Source organism: Triturus cristatus, chromosome 10, assembly GCF_964204655.1.
Source record: "Triturus cristatus chromosome 10, aTriCri1.1, whole genome shotgun sequence".
NCBI classification, from domain to species: Eukaryota; Metazoa; Chordata; class Amphibia; order Caudata; family Salamandridae; genus Triturus; species Triturus cristatus.
The window spans coordinates 1,100,439,056-1,100,464,310 of NC_140593.1; the positions used below are offsets into that span (position 1 = coordinate 1,100,439,056).

The window sequence follows — 25,255 nt, forward strand, 5'->3', positions numbered from 1 at the left end:
AACAGCCTCACACGTTTCCTGCTTAAAAGCATTTCTTCAGAGGCAGTTCGTATCACAACGTGACACACAAGGCAGTACTTATCTTTTCAACCACCCGCCCCAGTGGGCGTCGGCTCGCGCTGAGCCTGATGGTCCCTGTAGGGCCGTCAATAACCCTCAAGTGAGCTGCAACACGTTGCAGATGTTCGAACATAAAAAACCACAGTGGGTATGGAAAGAGTCCTTCTTACACTCTGCTGCACCTTGTGACTCCCACAAAATGACCTCCTGTCCTTTAGCGCTGGTTACCGTGTGGTTCCAACTCGGTCCACATCCTTGTGGCGGGCTTCTCCCATGACCGGGACCAGCCGTAAACACATCAAACAACAGAGTTTGCCCATTCAGGAGAGCCACAAACAGGTAGGTGAAATCTCGTTTAATTGTAGGACCTGCAGCACAATGGAAAGAATACTTTGCTACAAAGTTCAACAGCCTGATGCGTTTCATGCTTAAAAGCATTTCTTCAGAGGCAGTTCGTATCACAACGTGATGCACAAGGCAGTACCAATATTGGCCTGGGCAGGGGGCTGCATATTCCCCTCCCCCTTTTAAATATTGGGTTGGAGTCCTAAGTGGGCTCCAGGGCAGCCAACATTTACTGGCCGGGCCCTGGAGGATGGCGTCCCATGGGCCAATGTGAGCCCAGCGAGGGGGGCTGCGTGCCCCCCCTTATTAATTTGTCCAGACCCTAGTAGTTGGGGTCCCTGGAGCCAGAATTCGGCCTGCGGGGGTAGGTTACGTGCCACCTCCCTAATCGTAATAAGCCTGGGTCCCAGGAGATGGTTGGACGTGCAAAGTGTGTGGTTGGCTGCATGTGGGGTGTTGGCTGCAGGGCCTGGCCACAGGCCAACCCCCAACTGCGTTAAAATGGAAATTCACTCAAAAAACTAGACATTACATGGACATTATAGTCCGAAAATATAATTAAAAATCCTTTAATAATTCACTATAAAAACAAAGGTTACAAGGACGTTATAGTTCGGTTTTCGAAACGATAGAAATGCAGGAGATATAGGTAGAGCTGTCTCTTGAAACTATAACTCATGCCCGACAGTAACTATAACTCGCACCCTTGCCATGCACAGCTAATTAACCCACATATTACATCACTGATAACATCTTCTATGAAAAAATGTATACTATCACTGCAACTTTTGCAGTAAAATGCTTGATGAGAAAACTGTGCACAGCAGGCATAATTACCTTAGGGCACGACTTCCAACAGTGGCACCAGGCCCAAAAGTTGTCAGGACTCCTCTAAACACCTAATATTGCTACACTTTACTTCTATTCAGGCAGACACATTTGCAGTTATCTTAATGTCAAAAGGAGCTTGATTTTACTGGTGCTGCAGGTGCAATGACACCAGGGTCAAATGCTCGAGGGACCCACTAAACCTTGAATATTGCTACATTTTACTACTAAACAGGCAGTCAGAAGTGCAGTTATCTATCAGGCACCAGGGCCATGATTTCAATAGTGCTGCAGCTGCAGTAGCACCCAGACCAAAAGCTCTAAGCCGTCCCAAGTGCAGTTACCTTGCAGGCACTAGGGTCATGATTTCAGTGGTGCAGCAGGTGCAATGACACTGGGGCCCAACGCTCTAGGAACCCCTCTAAACACCAAATATTGCAATAGTTTACTGCTAAACAGGCAGTCACAAATGCAGTTACCCTACAGGCAATAGGCTCTTGATTTGAGTGGTGCAGCAGGTGCAGTGGCACAGGGGATAAAAGTTGTCATACATCCTCTAAACACCAAATATTGCTATATTTTACTTTTAAGCAGGAAGTCACAAATGCAGCTATCTTGCAGGCATTAGGGGCATGTGTTGAATGGTGTAGCAGGCGCAGTGGCACCAAGCCCAAAATGTGTCAAAACTCCTCTAAACAAATAATATTGCTATTACATCAATTCATTCAATTATTTCCCTCTTCCATTACATTTTTCAAACTTTTGCTTTAACTAACCCACACTATACCACTAGTAACAGCACAATATATAGTATTTTTGTACATAAACAAGTCATAGCACTTCCCCAGACTTTCTGTAACTTATATTGTACAACTACTCAGCAAGCTATAATTTACAACAAAAAGCAGCTTATCATTAATCACATGGGCGAAACCTAATGCATTTACCAATGCTTGTTGTGTCTTTACCAGTGCTTAATTTGAGCCGGTGGTTGAATAAGAATCTGCAAGAGTGAGATAAAGGGGCAGAGAGTGTAGGGCGGGAGTTGAAAGCGGCGTAAGGTAGAATCAAAACTAGACAGCCTTGGTACTCAGCAACTCCAGAGTTCGTCAGGTCAGAGAGGTCTTCTGAGAAAACGTTAGGCACTGGCACTGAATATTTGACAAATTAAGCAGTGGTTAGCTCTGTTTGAGCAGGTGACTTAACAGATATAATTCTCTTGTGTGGCTACAATTCATTTTTTTGTAGTCATTAATGTCTTGTATTGCTGTTATTTTTATTATTAGACCACAACGTCCACTTATGATTTAAAGATATATAATTTTAGAGCACGTGATTCAGTTCCAACCATATTACTCTCTAACAAGATCGTTCAAAATAATCTATCATGAAATACCAGAACTTTGTGACCTTTCTAATGTAAAACATGCCAGCTGTAAAATTAATCTCTTTGAACTGTGTTGATAATTGCTAACCAAAAGGAACTCTGTGTTTATAAAGGGTTTGATAAAGATTCACATTGAAAAATACATTGCTTTCGTCCAAAGCGCATCTGACATTTTCCAGTACATTGAAGTGTGCATCCTTTTATGGCAGCTCACAGGACAAGCTGCCATTTAAAATACGAGCAACATCAGTAACCTTTATAAATGAAGTGAAAATATGACCGAGTGCAGCATTAAATGGAAGTAACAGAATGCTGGATTCCCATTGCTTAGTAACAAGCAAAGAAAAACAAGCAATTCCAGGAACAGTGAACATAAGAGGGTGATTGCACAGTAGTTTTGCATCAGTGCAAAACTGTAAAAGACTTTGAAACAAAACCAGTATGTGCAATGTATGCTGCAGAGACTTTTAGTTTAGCAATGCCATTATTTTTGTAGCACAACACCTTCCTCTGTCAAAGGCGACTTAATGAGAAAATAGAGCGTAAAGAAGTTCACCACATCGTTAAATTAAAGTTAGAAACTGACCATACTTTTGCAAGTAAGTCAAGCAAGCGTTGGCAGAGCTAATATGTCGGTGGCTTGGCTGCAGCACTTTGGTTTTGCCAGTGCTTGCTTTGTTTCGTTATTCCATTTGTAAACGTGCGTAAGTGGGAGAGCTACACGTTGCCACCAATATAATTGTTTTTGTTGCATAAAAGCAAATCTTTTTTTTGGTTTCAAGAAACACACATTTAGACAGTAGCCTCTGGCACTATTTTGCGTGTGGATGGATGTGTTCCCAGTGAAGGAAGAGAATGCTGTCGCTCACAGTGAAATTAGCCAATGGCTGAAGTGGGCTGACCCGCTGCCCCATGCTTTATGCTGTAATGGGTGCAAGAAAAATGTGAAAGACAACAGACCAATGGATGAAACGGGCTGACTTATACCTAATAACATAATTTTAGTAAAATTAAAAGGAGTTGCCTGATACTAGACCTAAAAATAAAAGATTAATTGAAAAAACGTCAGTCAGTTAGTCAAGCAGAATGCTCTTAAATTAAGGTGTCACTTTAGCTCTTAACACTAGAGCTTTTACACTCATTTAAGGCACCAATGCAATCCTATGTGGATGAGGATGTAGCCTAATGGCTAGAGTGGTCGACCTCGAAGTTGGGGAACCGAGTCTCGGCAGGGATGCTCAACATCCTATGATTCTGGGCAAATCACTAATCTCCCCGCACCTATCAAAATGAATGCGTCCATCTGTAAGGCAACTGGTGCTCATGTAAAGCGCTCTGATACTTCCAAGTCGAGTTTGCGCTATATAACCCCACCCCCCTTCAAAAAACAAATCTCTTGGCTATGAATTACTGATGACATCACAAATTGCATTCATGAAATCCTTCATGGCATCAGAAGCAGCTTTTTTTTTACACCCCAGACAAACTCAGATATGCCTGTCTCCAGTTTGCACTGTGGAAATCAAATATTATTATTATGTAGTAGGGGCAAGCCAATTTTAATCCACTGTTTCAAATATTTACAAATATATTAACCAACCTTATCTTTTTTTGTAAAAGACATCGGGCCTTATTAAGAGTTTGGCAGTGCGGGAGCGGGGCGGTTTCCAACCGCCCTGCTCCCGCACCGCCAAACCCAAGCAATGCCCGCCTCCCAGATTACGATACAAATCGTTGTCTGGTAGGCGGACAGCCTGGTGGTCCCGTGTAGTAAAAAGGCTCAATCAGGCGTTAATACTGCCCTGCCATGAGACCGCCACATCACGTTCCAGCAGGGCACGGTCTGCAATGTCCATGTCGTGCTTCAACACTGAGGGGTGCAACATGTGCCCCTGCATGCACCTACCTGCATGGGAGGCCCTGTAGGGCCCCCTTTATTTACCCACCACCAGCTTTTAAATGGCGGTGCAGACCGTCATGTAAGGCTGGCAGTGGGGAAACTCGAATTATGCATGGTAGTGCCGCAGCAGCACCGCCAGCATATTCTGAGCCCCTGACCACCAAGCTACCACCAGGCATCGCGGTTCCCTGCCGGTTGCGGTGGTCAAATGGTGGTCCGACTGCCAAATTTATAATGCGGCTGTCCGATCACCAGTGCGGCGGTGGCTGGAGCTCCACCGCCACGCCCCCAAGAGTCTTGTGGTCCATTAGGCCACATCCTCTCCCCACACACACACTGTAACACATCTTTTAAACCCAAACTGCCTGGGAAGGGGGGACCGATTTCCAACTCAGCCTTATTAGTGAACCGGTAGTCAAAATAGCTGTAAAAATAAAGTTCCGCTCTCCAAATGAGGAAAGTTCCAAACCTGACACATAGCTGTGGAAAGTCATTTATTTGACAAGTTAAATGGCACCCTCATCAATGGCCTTGAAAAATGACAATCACAAGCTTAAAATAACACACACTCATTCTGTCACATTACACTCCATTATAATAAAAACTGCACAAATCACACACATTAAAGGCATGATCTGTTGGCTTTACTAATGCTAGTTTTTTTCTGTAGCAGAAACTAAAGATTCCAACAGGACTCAAAATGGGAAATAGTGCTTTTTGACTTCTCTATTAAATGTACTCTCCTTGGTGGATTAGCATGAAACTCAAAGTTAAAAATGGTAATTGTCTACTAAGTGAGTACACATCATTATAACTGTACCTGTGATTAGCAAGTAAATAATATTTAGATGCTGCTTTATAAAAGTTTGCCCCCACCACTTGTCAGATTTTCATGAAACCTGAGATTCCTGTTTTGTGCCAATAGCCTGGGGAATTCCATGCAAATTCTGTAAATGGCATCAAAGTTATAAGCACATGAAAACATGTTTGCTCCCCCTTTTAACTTTGCCTCCCTTGATGGATCTACATACACCTTGCCATACCCTTTGGAAACTGCTCATGCTAAATGACTACCACATTTCATGTGAATTCCTCAAAAGATGCCACATTCATTAGCAAATGACCCTTGTCAGCCCTCCCTTTTAACTGTGCCCTCCATAGACAATTCGAAAATACCAAGAGGAAACTAGACTTGATAAGCATCGGACAAAGTGTGTGCAAATTTGTCAAATAGTGTGGAATTTATAGGCAAGTTTAAAAAATATACCTGTGAGGATATCTCTATAATTTAACCTCTTTGTACCCAGAAGGAAACAATTTGTAAATGATATTTTCTCAAAAATTACAAAACAAATTTCCACCACACTAAGCAAAGGCACTTCCTTAGGTAAAGTTCTACTTTCATGCCAAGTTTGATTTAATTCCATCTGCCATACCTTTTGCATCAAGTAGCAAAGAATCCTGTGAGAGTTAAAATGGGAAACCTTACTGTTTGATGCCCCTCCCCTTTGTTTTGATCCCCGCTTGATAAATGTGCACAAAACTTTCCATAACAAACCCATTGTGGATGAACATTCATATTGGAAGGATTCTTGCAGATTAATTGAACTGTGCAAAAGTTATTAAGAAAAGAAATATGCCTTTCTATGGAAACTGATGTCACCATAAGTACATAGCCACATGTATGATGAATAATGGTTGATGCTCCTGACCGCCTCCTTGATGTAACAGATGTAATGAGAAATGCCATAAATGATCTTTCAGGTCAGCATACATATTACATTGCCATTAACACTATCAAGGAGACAACTACGACTATAGCATTATTTATAAGTTTGAGTAAGTGTTATTTAGTGATTTTTTTGCTTTTAGGTATTGTATTGTGAGGACATAAGCATGCTGTGAATTTTTAACCAGTCATGCTTATATACATTCATATATACAACTATATTTATATAGTCTGTGCCTGATTACGATGCCGGGCAGAAAGCATCCAACCGCTGGTTGGGGGCTTTCTGTTCTATATGGTGGGTTTAAAGTCCGACTGCCGTATTAGTATGACAGGGGTCAGAGTTTAAACCTGCGGGAGAATCCAATGCAGTTCCGACGTGAGCCCATCGGTCAGCATAATATCTTCAGGACGGCGTTTCTGCCGTCAGGATTATGATGTTGGTTTCCGACAGCCATTCCATGTAGGCCTGTCCGACATTGAGAGGCTGTCGGAAAGCTACATTGGGGGGACCTAACAGGGCCCCTTTCCATCCTGGCCCTCCGCATCCTACCCTGGGGGGCACCTATGATGCCCCTCTCAACATCCCTGCACCATGTGGCATGCACCGCCACACGGTGCAGGGATGTTTATTCAATGGGAGCTTGTGCTGCAGGCCTTTTCAGCCCACCACACAAGCTCCCATTGAAACATTGAAGTTTCCGACCACACTATGTGCGGTAGCATCCTAATCGGTATTGCGGAACCACCGACCCATGATTGGGCAGTTCCTTTCCCGCAATGGTGCACATCGTAATGAGGGCCATAGTGTTTACCAGGGTTTACAAGAACTCAGGTTGTTGACTCCATGAGAATCCAAAAGAGAGAGAAACAGGGATTCGTGTTAAGTTATAGACAAAGTGCTATAGCTTGCTTGTACTCCAAAATACCCCGAATATTGGTTGTGTTGCAGCTTTTTGCTGGTACTAGATTTCCCTTATATCATTTTTGCTCAGCCTTTCCATAGTCACATATGTATGTCAGCGACGGTATTTGTACCCGTCGTAGATGGTAAGCATCAGAATGCTGAACAGATGATGAAAACCTTGAGATGCACATTACTGAAGTTTGCTGGTACTAAACTCACCTCCAATCATGTGGGCTCATTGTTCAAACTTTTCATGGCCATGTGTCTATGGATGTTATTGTACACATATATAGCCCAACAGAGGATGAGAGCCCTGAGATGCAAAACCCAGCCATTTATAAGCATTGCAAAGCCAATAGGTGCGGCACTAGGCCGCCAGCATTTATGATTTGGCAATTCTTGTTTTGCTCTGTCATTTACTTGTGATGTTTTTGCAAATCTTTATTACAAAGAGATTGGGATGAAAAGTGAAATAAATAGAAAGGCCTTGCAAAGGCAGATAGATAGAGAAGATTCTACAGATAGGTGAATATCATTGCAAGGATAAAATAACAATATGTCTGCGAGTCAGGGAACTTTTAGTGTTACAGGAAAGAGCCAAAAACTCATTCATTTGTACCAGATCACCAGAAAGATTACAACCAAACTATCGACATCACCATCAAAACATTGTTGAAAAAGGCAGTGAGCTAAAATGCGTCCGAAAAGAACATTGCTGAAGCCAAGATATATATATATATATAGACAGATAGATAGATAGATAGATAGATAGATAGATAGATAGATAGATAGATAGATAGATAGATAGATAGATAGATAGATCACAAAATTGGAAAAAATAGCACAGCTTCAATTAGAAATATAACATTTAAATGTCTCTATAAGCATGACATACAAGAGCACTGAACTAAACTAGAAAGCAAACAAGCAGGACATACAGGCTACATTGGTTTACAGGAATAGCACTAGTGCACAGATACAATACATACAAGCATGACATACCGGAGTAGAGTTATAAATATACTTCATTGCATGCCTACTAGAAAGAGGATAACTTCATAAAGAGCAGTTTCATATGGACAGCTGGTATGCTGGGAAATAGCAGCAGTGAGATAAACAAAGGCCACTCCAAACAAATTTATGACAGTATTAGCAAGAGAATGAACTGATAAAAGCTGAAATGTGCCCTACGTTCACATCAAGAGAAGCTGGTAGATAGTGCCATGATATCACTTCAGGATCTAACTGCAAAGACAACATTAAAGGAATAATCAAGTTAAAATAAAACACTGTCACAGAAGGACACTGCCTTGTGTGTGGATGTGCTCCTTGTGAAAGATCAAAATGCACTCATTCAAAGTGAAGTTAGCCAGTGGCTGAAGTAAGCTGCCGCACTGCCTCATGCTTCATGCTGTAGTGGGTGGAAGCAGAGTGTGAATGACACCAAACATACCAATGGATGAAGACAACTGGAAGAAAGCCCCTTCATGTAAGTATATCTTACATATATGTTTAGTAAAATCATAAGGTCTTGGTTAATGTCAGACCTAAAAATGGGGTCGAATTTCTAGGTAGGGGGGTGTTCTCGAATAGTTATGGAGTAACCAGTCACCAAACTGCTAATTTTGGTGTTTTAAGAAAGTATATGATTGGAATTGCCCTTTAAGTAAATTTTACCCCTACTTTGATATTTCTTTTGTTGTCATCTTAAAATCAGCACGATGGGATAGGCTTATGATTTTCTTACTTTTATGTGTTTGCCCTTTGCTTACCTTAATATAGTCTTTGCTCATGTGTTGGTGATGTGTTCTACCTAGATGCATTGTGTATTGTTGTACGCTCATCTTGAAAGACGTGCAATGGATCCGGCAAAACCGCTGGAGCAAATTGAGGGCTTTTTGTCCATAAAGATAATTTTAAGGCTGAAATAGGTTGGTGAGACTGGGGCACATTCTTTAAGTTAAAATATGGAGAAAAATTAATTATTTCTTAGAGGCTTTGAACCTCTGAAAAAATACAGTACATTAAAATTAAGTGAGTACCTGTTTAATCACACAAGATGATACGGTTCAGACAACTTCTGTCGTTTTGATGATAAACTGGGCAGGGATTGTGAAATTAACACAGTTATCAAAACAACTGGCTAACATCTTAAATTATTACCCCAGATAACCCTCACATGGAGGAGAAGTATAGGGTAGATTTGATTTAGCCAAGATAGGTGACAAATTTGATTATTGCAACACCCTCATTGTAGCCACTAACTTGAAGATGTTCCTGATAAATCAGTTAGGCCATATCTGGAATCCTCAAAAAGAAGTCATAGTTCTCCCACATTTCAATTGTGAAAAGAATCAATTCCAAAGTGATTGCATTGATGCGTAAGGTCACTCATTAGTTGATATCCAAATAGTTGCAAAACAGACTGCATTTAAAGAGCTACATTATTGTGAGACCACATCATTGTTAAAGGGTGAGAGCCGGAGGCCGAAGTTTTCAGAGGAAGTTTTGTGGCCTTTATGGTAACATTGGTTCTTTAATGGAGTGCCGAGAGAATAAAGAACTGTGAATTGACCCCTCCTTGCTGGTATTAACCAAACAATTGCGTCATTGTCTCAACACCACATTTTTAAACACTTTTTTGGGAATCTGCAACAAATCTCAGGATTGTGGTCTCTGGCAAACTCGTGTTTGTCTGCTCTGGTCAAGCAAATGAATATAGTTTAACTAAAGCCCAAACCTGAAAATAGTGATGATACAACTGTAGGATCAGAAAAGAGTCTGAAGCATTCACTTAAGCTTAACGGTCCCCCAATAATTATTGGAATATTTTCTAGGTCTAGCGGTGGAATGCTGGACCAAAATTCTGATTGACTATTGGAGGAAAATTCTGGCACACGTGAGATGTACGATGGGAGTTTTCCCCATGGAATGTACCAACTTGTTCATCTTTCGAGCTGGAAATCTGATCCAAGCTTTGTGACAAGGCTGTCAGAAATTCCTAAACCAGGAGGATCGGATCCTTACCAAATATCCACAATATTAGCATAATAGAAATTTGCATGCATTGAATCTAATGAAATTCATTTATGTATACAAGGGTTATCCTGAAAATCTGGCTAGGATCCAGCACTCTCAGACATGTGATGGACACACTAGCTACTTCTGTTGAAAGGGCATTAACTGGTGCTTAAAGTGCTGCAGAAATAGTCATTAACATTTTACAACATTACTCCATTCTCTGCCTGGTTTACTCTTTTCAGAGAGGGCATAAAATACAAGTGATGGTTTGTAAAGTGCTTCACAGTCTTCACAGCATCTGTAGTGATGATTATCCATCTGTTCTATAATTAATCACTGCCTTTGAAAGTCAATATTTTCACATCCTACCTGGGGTGGATGGTACATTTGGATGGCTGCCTTGAGGATTTGGAAACTCCTGGCTCTCGCAACAGCTAGAGTGTTTTTTAAGTCACTGTAAGATTGTTTCTTTCTTTTCTGACATCCCATAATTGTTCTCCCAGCCTCAGTCTGTCTTTGAAATTGTTTTACTCTTTCATGTGGTTGTACAGGGCTCTGATGCTCGCATCAATAAATGGGAGTTTTATGTCTGGAATTGTACTTTTCAAAAGAATCATTTAGGGAGGGGCAATTACCCTTCTCCCAAAGAAAAGTGTGAACTTTTGCCTCTTCTAGTACATGAGAGAGTGGGATTTTGTGCAGAAAATAGCCTGCAACTGATGGTATTTTTCCTTATGAAAGTAAGACAAATTAGTTTGACCTTTTGTGAATTTGCTTTCAACCTTTAATATCAATAGATGATTACCAAGCAAGCACATTTTTTTCAACCTATATGTCGGTGCTCTTAAGGCTGCAAGTGGCTCACATGAAATTAGAAAAGTCCCAAATCACCATTTACCCACCATTCCAGGCATTTTCAGGAGTTTGAAATCTACGCTTCTCTCATGTGAGCTTGCAACTTCCGCTTCTCTCATTTGAGTTTCAAACTTCCACTTCTCTCATTTGAATTTCAAACTTACGCTTCTCTCTTATGAGTTTGAAACCTACGCTTCTCTCATGGGGGTGGTTAACGAACTTAGGGGCATATTAACAAGCCAGGCGATAAAATTATAATAATGGGATAATGAGCTTGATAATATGCTCTATTGAATTCCAATTGAAGCCCATGTTAGACGTCCTTCACATTTAACATGGGCTTCAATTGGAATTCCATAGAGCATATTAAAGCGGCGATAATTTTATCGCCTGGCTTGATAATATGCCCCTTAAAAGCATTTGGAAAGCAAGCACTCATAAAACCAAGTGGTGGTTTTATAAGTGAAAGTGATTCTTTCCTGATTGACAAGCGATTGATTGTGGAGGTGAATGTAGAAATGAGTAATGGTAAGTTGGATGAGCGTGTGTATGGATGAATGAGTGACTGGGGCATGGATAATAGGTCATGAAGTGCATGAGTAAATCGATGCATGAGTGCATGGAGGGATGGCTGAATATGTGCATGCATGAATGGATGGCTTGATGAGTGGATGATTGCGTGAATGGATCAATGACTGGGTCAAGACATTGATAAATGTAGACCGGTTATTCCAATCTCACCGGCAGGGGAAACAGACATGTATAGCAATATACAGATGTCAAGAATAGCCATCATTGCACCATTGCAAGCATTCTACCAGCCCTGGCCGTCATTGTGCATGAATGACCACAATAAACAAATGATTACAGCCAATGTATATATAATAAAAAATAATGGGTGGGGTGTTTGAATTACTCTCAAGTACCGGTATTTACTTGGAGCCACATCCCAGCCCATTGGTTTTTCCCCACAATACCACATCCGATTACACCCTGCCATATGCAAATCAGAATTGCTCCTGCTCCAATAGGAACAATCCAGACTGAACTGCCATGCCAAGTCCTTCAAGCAGGGAACACAGCACATTGTAAAGTCCTTCTCCTTTCCTTGGCAGAAACAGCAACTGCAGGCCGACTCCACAGTCCACATAGCACACAACAAAGGGGCCGTACTTCTTCTCAGTCTCTCCAGCTCTTTTCCTTGGCAGAGGGTCCTCTTGAATTCCAGGGATGATCTAAAGTTTTGGCCCCCAATATTTATACTACAAAATCCTTTGTTTTCTGGTGCCGGTGGGTGCACTTGCCAGGTCGACATGGCAGTTAACAAACCGCGTGCAGGCCCTGCAGTGGCAGGCCTCAGACATCTTTTCATGGCTACATATGTGGGTGGCACAATCAGTGCTGCAAGCCCACTAGTAGCATTTGATTTACTAGCCCTGGCACACTTAGTGCACTTCACTAGGGACCTACTAGTAAATCAAATATAACAATCAGGGAGACTCAATCATAATCACAATTTACACAGGGAGCACTTGCACTTTGACACTGATCAGCAGTGGCAAAGTGCCCAAAGCATCTAGGCCAGCAAAAACGAAATCCAGCACAGCATCAAAAATACAGGCGGTAGAGGCAAAAAGTCAGGGGAAACCAGGCCAAGGATGCCAGGTCTAACAAAGAGAAAACAAATAGGTTTCTAAGGATCATTTTTTTGCTATTTTATTCAGATGATGTGTATGGGGTACTATATTGTTAGACCTCGGCCAACTTTCAATTACTCTGATGAAATTTGGAATTTTTTTCAATTCACTTATTTTACAAAATTTCTCAAAATGTTGCCTTACAGTTTGTCATCATGGCGTGAAACTGGTTCAAAAAGAAAGAGTCTTACCGAGAACACCTTGTACTCAAAGTGGCCTCCTGCCAGCATTTTGTGCAACTTTTTACCCAAGATATGTCCCCAGTTGGCCCTGAAAGTGTAATTTTGTAAACTCGTCTTCAAATTTCATGACATTTTTCAGAAAAATACGCAATTTCTCTAATTTCTACACCATGCATCTTAAAAATGTGCCACAGTGGCTCCCTTGCCAAGATGGCGCAATGTTTAGTTAATGGTGAACATACGCAACCTTAATTGCATGCCCATGAGGCCTTCCGTTTCTCATGGGGTTGTGATTTTTTTAATAGTGCTCGCCTTCTTTACATAGACATTTTATTAAATTTGAATTTGGGATTATGGCGAGAAAAGTAGCCTTAGTAGATGGAGTCTATTAATAAACAATATGTCACTCTAAGTTATTTTGATTACAGGATTCAGACCCTATATGTCGGCTTGTTCAGTATTATCTTTGTGGTCTCTTCAGGCAGCACATACATTATAATGTTTGTAATACGGAGAAAGGTTTCACAAGGTACCATACGTCTGCAACAACTAAAACAGGGGCAATGGTAAATTATTAGAGAACCTCATGGCACTGGATGCAGTTAACAACCCCCCTCCAGGACTGGCCAAGTCTTCTCTTCATGCCACATATTCTGAGAGACACACAGATTCATCCCTGATGCAACTTGGTCCTACAGAGAACCAGAGGGAAATCATTCTCACCATGGCTGACATACCCCACCCCCTTATGGTGTGCCCCAAGCTCCCTGTGGTAGGTCTCGGACTCCAGGGTTTGCTAGGGTCAGAGGTTCCTTGGAATGTCACCTGCATAGCCCAGTACATATAGCAGACTTAGTATAGTCACCTTATCTATACAGCACAGATATACAATCTACTTATCATCCTGCTCTACTGCTTTACTTTACTAGCTGGGGAAGGCCCCTTTTCATGTCAATTTTCACCTATTTCTGATGCAGATTTAGACATAAACAGACAAAATGCTGTTGCTCATTATGACTGACATCAAAATTACCGAATGTCTGTCATCTGTGAGGATTCATAAAGTGAATGACACTTAGGGTCTGATTACGAGTCTGGTGGTCCACACCGGCACTCAGATCACCCTATTACCAATAGGGCAGTCAGACTGCCATTGCTGTGCGGATGCCACCAGGGGCAGCAGTGTAGAGGCAGCAAACAACGTGCACAGGAGTGCATGCAGAGGGGCACAACATGTGCATGCACCCGATTTCCTGCAGGGCAAGTCCATGCCGAGCAGGAATTATTTTGGCGTACCCATTGTGGAGCCCTTTTACAGATGCACCACCATGGGAATGACAAAAACAACCTGCCAGACACAAGGAAACTTGCATTCCGGCAGGCGGACAGACCATGGGTTTAGCGGTGCGGGCCGTCGGCATGACGGTCCGCTCCCGCACCGCTAAACTCCTAATCGGGCCCCTAATATTTAGCCTACACTAAAAAAAAGCAATCGTTTTGTAAACAATGTTTAGGCCACATGACAGATGCAAAGCAACATTTCTGAGGTCATCTGGCATGGCTAAGCCTGTAAGCATTTAACTCTACGCACTATGCTACATACTGCTTTGTAAGCACTTATGTCACAAAGTAATGTCAAAGGGGCCTATTCACAATATGTTTTGGAACAAGTAAAGAGGTGCTGCTGTCGTACTCTTTTACTTAGCCTTACATGCCTTTGTGCATAGGCCCGCAAAACATTTACATGATAATAAAATGTGTATATTCAGGTAATTCAGGGGAATTGACATGCCATGTGCTATTAGAACTTATAGAAAGGACTTGCCCTCCTTGCAGTTTTTCTTATCGGAAGCTGGATGTTTCAGGCTGCTTCACGAAAACATGCATGCAAAGAGCACTCCTCCTGTATGTCTTTCATACTCTTAAATGCTTTTGTGAATCAGCGCCCCAAGCGTCACCATACAGAACAGATGCATATGGACTCTTTAGTGTGGAAGGTAAAACCAGGTCATATTACTCACAAATTCCAACATGGGTGAGGCTTCTGTCTTAGGACAGACCGTAAAATCCTGGAACACACTGTCACTTAAATAAGACATTTCTCAAACCACTATGATTTCTGAAGAATGATAACCTGATGGTTGTTTTTCTTTCTATAAGAACATCACTTTGTCACCTTTGGGGAGCCACAATGAATATTTGTGAAGAAGCCTCAACAAACTATATCAACCCCTGACATATTTCATGCTTAACCCAGAACAAGGAGCTGTCCACAAAACAATAAGGCCATGAACCACCTAATGGAGATGTGAGATGTTACTGACCATGTCATGAGTGATGTAATAAGTGACGTCATCAGCAGTGCATTGCTGGGGTGCGAGTTATAGTTAGCTCAACTAACTATAACAGCTGAATTCCTCTGGTTTTGTACGACTGAAATGTCCAACTAACTATAACGTCCCTGAAACCTGTGTTTTTTTCAGTGAATTTTCATGGTTTTTTAAAGGCTAATTTTCAAGGTTTTTTAAATGCTAATTTCTAACTATAACGTCCTTTAAACCACATTTTTAAGCGAATTTCTAAGGTTTTTTAAATGTTAATTTCTAACTATAACGTCCCTGTATCCTATGTTTGTTTTCCATGAATTTCTAAGGTTTTTTTAAATGCTAATTTCTAACTATAACGTCCCTGAAACATATGGTTTATTCAGTAAATTTCTAAAGGCTATTAAATGCTAATTTCTAACTATAATGTAGTTGTCGCGTTTGCAGAGTGGTGCAGACAGGGGCCCTGGCCTCTGACCTGCGCTCAGGAATTCTGCTGCGTAGGACTTACAGGAGGTACCAGGAGGGCTACTTGGCTGCCAAAGTCCTTTAGGAGTAAAATGGACTTCATCCCCCAACCAGTACTGTGGCAGGAGGTGCGTTTGCAGAGTGGTGGAGAAAGGTGAGCGTGGCTTTCGAAGACCTCTTATCAATCCCATTGTCGGGAATTACTGAAGGTAACAGAAGGGATAGTTGACCCCCAACTACCACTCCTAATACCTCTAGTAAGTCCCACACAGTAGGATTGCTAAGTTCTCATAGCAGACCACGCCCCCTTTCCCCACCACTCTGCAATCACACTTCCTGGCACCCTCTTGGATGGGGATTAAAGTCCCCTTCACAGCTGGGGGACACAAGCCATGCCGCCTTTCTCCACCACTCTGCAAACACGCCTCCTGGCACATTCTGGGTTGGGGGATTAATTCCCCTTGAATTCTGAGGGTCCCTGGGGGACAACTAGCCCCCCAGGTACCTCCAGTAAGCCCCACATAGCTAAATTGCTGAGAGTGGTCTGAGGCCACGCCCCTTTTTACACCACTCTGCAATCGCGCCTCATGGCACACTGATGCTCGGGGGATGAAGTCCACTTTACTCCTGAGATCCTCAGGACACAAGAGGACCTCTTCGCCCTAACAGCAATGCCCCAAGAGGCACATTTGCAGAGTGGTGTAAGAAGGGGCGTGACCTCGGACCACCTCTCAGCAATCCCACTGCAATTAAAATTAAAGGAGGGGGGCCACGTGGCACCCCTCCTGAGGCCTTTTTCGGCCCTGGGGACCCCCTCCCCCAGGGCTTTGCCTCTTTTATTTTTTATTTATTTTATGGGAGGGGGTGGGGGCCTCATGGCCCCCTTTCCCTGGGCCACTTTTGGCCCCAGGGGCCGCATTCCCCGGGACCTGGCCTCATGTTTGAGACCTCTGGGGGAGCCCCAATGCCCCTGCGGTCCCAACCAGCTCCCCGGCTCCTGCGGGAGCCGGCATTGCTTTTGGTTAAGGGGAGCTGCTAACATGCAGCTCCCCTTGTCCAAAAGCAATCTGCTTAGCTTCATGGAAGCAAGAGCAGTTTTCCTACTCTTGATTCCACGTAGCAAAGCAGTGTTTGCAAAGACAGGGCGGGAGCACTGCTCCCACCCTGTCATTGCAAACTGCAATGGCCCGAGGGTGGTACCCCTGGACATTACTGGAGCTGGACCTGGGGGGTGGCGCTCCTCAGGGCCATCTAGGGCTCCAGGAGGGGGGAGGTGCAGCCCCTCTCCCAACATAAACAAAGCCCTGGGGAGGTGGTGGTCCCCGGGGCCGGGGATCTGCAACGGACCCCGTATTTCAAAAATTAGTGCCCCAGGGAGCCCCCCCCACACTTAGTATTCATAATTTCCCCGGGGAGGTGGCAGTCCCTGGGGCTTGGGGGAGCCCAGGAGGCCATCGCAGATAATTAACTAAAGCCCCAGGGAGGCCCCGCCATAAATTAAGAAAAGCCCAAAGAGGTGGCGGTCCCCAGACCTGCGGCTGCGGGGGGACTGTGTGCCCTGTGCATAATTAATAAAGCCCCGGGGAGGTGGGGGTTCCCAGTGCTGCAGGGGCCCACACAGCCCCCACATATATTTTGCATATTGCCCCCGGGACCTGGCCCACCTGGGGTTCATTAAAACGAAGCGCGGGACACCACGGTTCATTTTTTTTGGAGGATTCGCGAATCTCGCTGAAATTGTTTTTTACATGCTTTTTTTGGCCTTGGATGTCCCTGTGGGACCCCGTGACCAGGTCTAGGGGGTGATGGTGTTTCTACCCTGCCCCCTTTTCTTGTTCTTTAGCCTTGTTTCTTGTGACTCGGTTCACATGATGGCTGCTAACACTTCTTAGTTTGAAGTGTTGGCAGCCAATCAGAATCAAGCTCGTGCTCGGGAGGGTTCGCGGATCCACTGTGGTCACCAGACATATAATGATTTTTAAATGTGAATTTCTCAGAAACTAATGAATGGATTTACACCATTTAAAGCGAAGATATAAATATATATGCATGCATGCATGTATGTATGTATTTATATATATATTCACTGAAAAAACTATAGGTTTCACACACGTTATAGTTAGGAATTAGCATTTAAAAAACCTTGCAAATTCAGTGAAAAAACCATAGGTTTCACACATGTTATAGTTAGCTGGACATTTTACTGATAAAAAACCAATGAAATTCCCCCGTTATAGTTAGTGCAGGCAACTATAACTCACGCGACCGCAATCCTCTGCTGATGACATATGTGTCTTTATGAAAAAAAAATATTTGTAATATATGTAAAGCTAAAATTTAATGGAAGAAGACATGGGCAAATAATTGTCTAAATACAGTATTAGCATCAGCAGAGGATTGCGGTCGCGTGAGTTATAGTTGCCTGCACTAACTATAACGGGGGAATTTCATTGGTTTTTTATCAGTAAAATGTCCAGCTAACTATAACATGTGTGAAACCTATGGTTTTTTCACTGAATTTGCAAGGTTTTTTAAATGCTAATTCCTAACTATAACGTGTGTGAAACCTATGGTTTTTTCAGTGAATTTGTACGTTTTTTTAAATGCTAAGTTACTTTACGCCATTCGTGGCGTGCGCGCCCACTTAACGCAGTTCGTTCCGTGCGCGCACAGTGAGCACGCGGTGCGCTTCGCGCACTGCGCGCCCACTTTACGCAGTTAGTGCCGTGGATGGGCCATGTACGCACGATGCGCTTCGCGCACCGTGCGCACATGGAGGACATACTATGCGCTTCGTTGTGAAATGTAAGCATTTATTTTTTCTCAAATAAACATATGCCATGCACAAATGGTGTCCTACGGGCACCATTTGCACACGGGGTGGGGAAGCAGGGCCTGGCAGCTGCTAAGTTACTTTACGCAATTCGTGGCGTGCGCACCCACTTAACGCAGTTCGTTCCGTGCGCGCATGGTGCGCGCACAGTGAGCACGCGGTGCGCGAAGCGCACCGCGCGCCCACTTTACGCAGTTAGTGCCGTGGATGGGCGATGTGAGCACGATGCGCTTCACGCACCGTGCGCACATGGAGGACATATTATGCGCTTCGTTGTGAAATGTAAGTATTTATTTTTTCTCAATTTATATTGTGCCATGCACAAATGGTGCCCGGCAGGCACGATTTGCACACAGGGTGGGAAAGGTGTGGATAATGTTTTTTTTTTTTTTTTTTTTACCGTACGCGTACGGTAAACGTAATCGGCGATTTTTAAAAAAAAAATATAAATGAATTTTTGGCCTTGGGGGCCCATTGGGGACTGATTAATCAAGGCTAGGTGGTTAGGACCTGTCTAAACAGTCCCTTTACATGTTATTTGCCTTTGTTTTTCCTCCCCCCCTCAGAGTGCGAGAGAGAAAATGGCGGCCGCCGCTTCCTGGTTTCGACCGATTCGAATGTTTACTAAGATCTAACAGCCAATCAGAATCGCGCTCGCGCACGTCACCGTACGCGTACGGTAAGCGCACGGTAAGCGCACCGTAAGCTGGCTCAGATACATATATTGATTTAAAGGCTATTTTCTCAGAATCTACTGAACAGATTTACACCAAACCTACAAAAGGCACTTCCTTGACCTGTAGACTACCTCTCTGCCAAATTTCAAGGAACTCTGTTCAGCCGTTCGGGCTGTAGCTGTGTCTAAAGGTCCTATGGAAAAATGCATGGGAAAAACGCGTTTTGGGACCCCCCTTTTATCTCAGCCCCCGCTTGACGAATCCCCCCGAGACTTTCAGGGTAGGAGCGGAGCGTAGCGCCCCATTAGTTTTGAAAATTTCGCGAGGATTCGTCGACCGGCGCCAAAGTTATTCAAAATAGAATGTTGCGGTTTTCCTATGGAAACAGGGTCCTAACTATAACTACCTACTGGCGACCGCCAGTAGGTAATATATGTATATATCTATATATGTATATTACCTACTGGCGGTCGCCAGTAGGTAGTTATAGTTAGGACCTAGTTTCCATAGGAAAAGTGTTTTTTGTTTTCCCAATAACTTTGGCGCCGGTTGACGAATCTTTGTGAAAGTTTAAAAACTAGTGACCCGCTCCGGTCTGCTCCTGTCTTCAAAGTTTGAGAGTGATTCATCAAGCGGGGGCCGAGAAAAAAGGGGGTCCATAGGAAATTTTAGACAAAGCTACAGCCCGAACTGCTGAGCGGAATTACACTCAATTTGGCAAAAAGGTAGGTGTTGGTTCAGAAAGATCCCTTTGGGTTAAATGGTGTAAATCTGTTCAGTAGTTCCTGAGAAATTTAAAAAAGAAAAAGTTTCGATATCTATGGCCATGGTGGATTCGCGAACCCTCCCAAGCACGAGCTTCATTCTCATTGGCTGCCAACACTCCAAACCAGGAACTGTTGGCAGCCATTTTGTGACTCGGTAACTGTGGAAAAAAGGATGAAAAACAAGAAAAGGGTGCAGGGTAGGAACACGCTGACCCCTAGGCCTGCTCTGGGGTCCCACAAGGACCCCCAGGGCCCCAATGTATTTTTTTTTTTTTTTAAATAAAAATTGAAGTCACGCAGGGTGTGTGACTCTGGATGGAGAAAAAAACAGAGTATGGGGTTATTAAATAAGGGTTGGGGGGCTCGGGGGCACCCCCAAGCCCCAGGGAATCCCACCTCCCAGGGGCACTACAAATTGGAATTCGGGGGTCCGTCACAGACCCCAAGCCCTGGGGACAACAGCCTCCCCGGGGCTTTGCAATGGTAGGGAGGGGGACTGAGCAGCCCCCCTCCTGGAGCCCTTCATGGCCCTGGGGACCGCCACCCCCCAGGGCCAGCTCCTGCAATGTCCCGGGGTGTCCATCCCTGGGACATTGCTGTTTGCTATGACAGGGCGGGAGCATGGCTCCCGCCCTGTCATAGCAAACTCTGCTTTGCTTGATTGAAGCAAGAGCAGGGAAACCTGCTCTTGCTTCAATGAAGCAAAGCTGGATTGCTTTTCCACAAGGGGAGCTGCATGTCAGCAGCTCCCCTGTGGCAAAGCAATGCCGGCTCCTGCAGGAGGCGGGGAGGTGGCTGGGACAGTGGGGGCATTGGGGCTCCCCCCACAGACCCCAACCATGAGGGCAGGCCCCGGCGCATGGGGTTCCCGGGGCCCAAAATGGCCTGGGAGGGGGGTCGCGCGGTCCCCCCACTTTTTTTAAATAAAAAAAACTAGATTTGGGCATGCCCCAGGGGATGGGGTCCCGGGGCACATATAAATTAATGGAAGTGGACGGTTTTGTTTTCGCCAAAGTTTGGAGTCACAACTCTATCGCTGCTCTCAGCATGGCCTCCTGGTGTAAACACGATGGGTGCGTGGCTGTCAGCGCGGCCCTCTGGTGTGAGCATGATGGGTGCGCGGCTCTCAGCGTGGCCCTCTGGTGTGAACGTGATGGGTGCGCGGTTGCATTAGTCACTCAGCGTGCGCGACTCCAAGCTAAAATAATTAAGATTTTTTTTTTTAACTTAGGCTATAAGTTGGGTTATTGGGTGGATCTAAAAAGAGTCCTTGTTCTAATTGGGAGATTGTTGTAGCTACATGTAAGTGCGGATGCAGAGCTTCAGGTTGTTGAGAAACACTCTGTTCCCTTCATCAGTGAAGTGTACTCCATCACGTCTGTAGATGCCATCCATATAGAAATGTAGATTGTTGTTATAGATGGAGCCCTATGGTCTCTGAGGTAAGCAGAAACTGCTTTATTGACATTTTTTCTAGCTTTTTCAATCTGAGGACAACATTTTATGGACCACTTCCATTTCTGTCTTTGGCATATGTTAGAGTATACAAAGACAGTTTGGGGGAAAAGTAACATCAATTCTGCAAAGGTGTCCTTCATTAGCATTTCCAGACCTACCCAAGTCAATGTGCCTAGGTCATTGCCACCACAGTGCACAATCATGAGGTCAGGGGGTTGGAGATGCAAAAAGGTTTTAACCAAAGGCATCAATTGGTGCCACTTTAATCCTCTCTGTCCAATCCATTTAATGTCTACATTTTGCAAAGCTAGGTTTTTGTCAATACCTCTGTGTTCAGCATACCTTTTCCACCAGAAAAAATAGCTGTGCCCAATAATCCACACAGAAAGCATCTTGAAGGGATGTCTGTAGGTAATCAAAAGATGTATGTAGCTGAGGTAGTGAGTTGGTAGAATGAGAGGTATCTAAAATGGTGGACAAGATGCTGTTTTAAAAAAGTAGAGATATGATTGGTTGTTTATGAACATTGTACACTGAAAAATAGGGTGCATCGGACTTTGTCTAAAAAACATGTTTGTTATTGGTCAATAAAAAATGTTTGAAAGGTACAGTAGAAAGGATAAGGTCATGTTTTGCAAAGCCAACCACACTTGCTGTTTGCATTTGCAACATTGTGTGGTGAACTTGAAAATATGGTGAACTTGTGACCTGTCAGTTAAGTTGAATCTTCCATGAACTGTTACTATGGAGACTGGCCTTAAGCAGAAAGGGTGAAGAAGTCAGTTGCTAAGTGTTATTATGTGTAACCAATGGAAATGTGTTTTACAATTTGAAAATCTCTGGGAAGGAATGTTATTTGTTGCTTATGTGCATTTGTATGAAGTAAGAGAGGGAAACCTTGCAATTACTGGTTTTACCTTGCTGAGTCTGGTGCATTACATTGATTGTGTGTAAAAAAAAATACTGTCTGAGTGTGTGAGATTTTTCATTTAACACATTTATTTGCAATGTGAGTTATACATTTGTGAGGTTTATTTAAAAAAGATTTGAAATTACTCTAAAACTGTGTTGTTGAAATATATTATTAAATGTAGAGATGTATATTGGAATTAGTTTCATTGTACTTGAATGTTGTTTGAAAAAGAGTTTGTACGGTACGATGTGAATTTTTTAAGATGATTACTGATATTATTAATTAAGCTTGTTTTTTAAGTCTGTTAAAGGTATAGTTGAATGATGCCGCATATTTTTAGATAGTTGGTTGAAGATGCAGTACAAATGTGTAGTTTGAAAGATGTTCATAACAGGTGTAGTTTATTAGCCTTCATTTTTTGTTCTCTCTACAAAGGTATAGTTGAATGATACTGCATAATTATAGATACTTTGGTAAAGATGCAGCACAACTGTGTTATTTGAAAGATGATCATATAAGGTGTTAATAATTAGGTTTCTGTTATTAGTTTGTACAGAAGGTAAAGTTAAATGATGCTATATATTTTAAGATAGAATGGTGAAATAAGGTGCTGTTAATTAGGCTTCTTTTTGTAGTGTGAGCAAAGGTAGAGTTGAATGATGCCACATCATTTTAGATACAAAGGTGAAGATGTATAATAAAAGTGTGGTTTTAAAAAAGGTCATAAAATGTGTTGTCAATTACCCTTATTTCTTAAGTCTGTTGAGAGGTATAGTTTAATGATGTCACATATTTGTAGATTGAATGGTCAAGATGTAGCTCAAAAGTAAATACCACATATTACCCTTTCTGGCACATTGTACTTATCTACTTAACTAGATAGTATGTAATGACTCATCTATGTGTTCAGATTCTATTTATACAGTTGTATGTATGCTTAGTGAACTATTGCGAGGTGCTTGACCAATTACAGTTGTGCAAAGGTAGTGAATATGTGATTTTAAAACTCAATGAGTAATGATTGACTGATTCCATAGCCTGAATTCACCCAGTTAGTATCCAATCACTACCAATGCACTCATACAATGACCCGGGCACTAACTCATGCAGTGCTACAATCCCCTGAGCAATACCTATGCAGTCCAGCAATCTCCCTGTCACTAACTATGCACTCCTCCAATCACCCAGGCAGCCCCATATCCTTATCCAATCACTCCGCCAAAACACAAGGTGTTATAAATTCACCATGCACTCTCCTTGCAGTACTCTAATCATCCAGTCACTACCCATGTACTCATGCAATAACCCAGGCACTAACATATGCACTGCTACAATCCCCTGAGCACTACCCATGCAGTCCTCTAACCACCTATACACTACTGATTGTAAATGTAAATGTATGTGTCTTGTAAAGCGCACTGCTGCCCTGAGGCGTCCTGGCACTGTAGACCGCTGGGGAACCTGTCCTGGCTATCCCTGTGAGATGGTCCCTCCAGGGTATCTCCAAGGTGAAACCAGGCATTCCCGGCGAATGTGGGGGGCCGTTGTGGAGATGAGGAAAGCTAATGCCCAGAGTCGCCGAGTGTGATCCCTGGTTAGAGTAGGCACCGAAGCGAGAATTATCGAGTCCGCTGGCCTTGGTCCACGACCCTGCCGCGTCAGGGATTGAACCCTGGTCCCGGGCCGTCCTCTGCTTCTGGGTCTGCTTCCTCTAACCAGTGAGCCACACCTCTCCACACCTCTCCACAATGACCCATGCACTAACTCATGCAGTGCTACAATCCCCAGAGTACTACCCATTCAGTCCAGCAATCACCCTGACACTCCCTGTGCACTCTTCCAATCACCCAGCCAGCACCATGTTCTTATCCAATCACTGCGCCAAAACCCAAGCACTTATAAATTCGCCATACACTCTCCTGGCAGCACTCTAATCATCTAGTCACTACCCATGTACTTATGCAAGGACCAAGGCACTAACTCATTTGGTGCTACAATCCTCAGAGCACTACCCATGCAGTCCAACAATCCCCCTGTCACTCCCTGTGCACTCTTCTAATCACTCAGCCAGCACCATGTCCTTAGCCAATCACAGCGCCAAAACCCAAGCACTTATAAATTCGCCATGCGCTCTCCTTGCAGTAGTCCAATCAACCAGTCACTACCCATGCACTTATGTAATGACCCAGGAACTAACTCATGCAGTGCTACAATCCCCAGAGCACTACCCATGCAGTCCAGCAATCCCCCTATCACTCCCCATGCACTCTTCCAGTCACCCAGCCAGCGCCATGTACTTATCCAATCACTGTGCCAAAATGCAAGCACTTATAAATTCACCATGCACTCTCCTTGCAGCTCTCTAATCATCCAGTCACTACCCATGTACTCATGCAATGACCCAGGCACTAACTCATGCAGTGCTACAATCCCCTGGGCACTACCCATGCAGTCCAGCAATCCCTCTGTCACTCCCAGTGCACTCTTCCAATCACCCAGCCAGCACCATGTACTTATCCAATCACTGCGCCAAAACCCAAGCACCTATAAATTCACCATGCACTCTCCTTGCAGCACTCTAATCATCCAGTCACTACCCATGTACTCATGTAATGACACAGGCACTAACTCATGTAGTGCTACAATCCCCAGAGCACCACCCAAGCAGTTCAGTAATCCCCCTATCACTCCCTGTGCACTCTTTCAATCACCCAGCCAGCACGATGTCCTTATCCAATCACTGCCCCAAAACCCAAGCACTTATAAATTCACCATGCACTCTCCTTGCAGCTCTCTAATAATCCAGTCACTACCCACTTACTCATGTAATGGCCCAGGCACTAACTCATGTAGTGCTACAATCCCCTGAGCACTACCCATGCAGTCCAGATATCCCCCTATCAC

General features: G+C 43.6%; 1 long non-coding RNA gene across 2 annotated transcripts in view; it reads left to right on the forward strand.

The window, feature by feature from the left end:
- The first annotated feature begins 220 nt into the window (after positions 1-220).
- LOC146796647 (uncharacterized) overlaps positions 221-25,255 on the forward strand; it is a 256,000-nt gene continuing 230,965 nt past the window's right edge. For both annotated transcript variants that reach the window (XR_014969946.1, XR_014969945.1), the window contains exon 1: positions 221-399. This is a non-coding gene — a long non-coding RNA (uncharacterized LOC146796647). The remainder of the gene's footprint in view (positions 400-25,255) is intronic.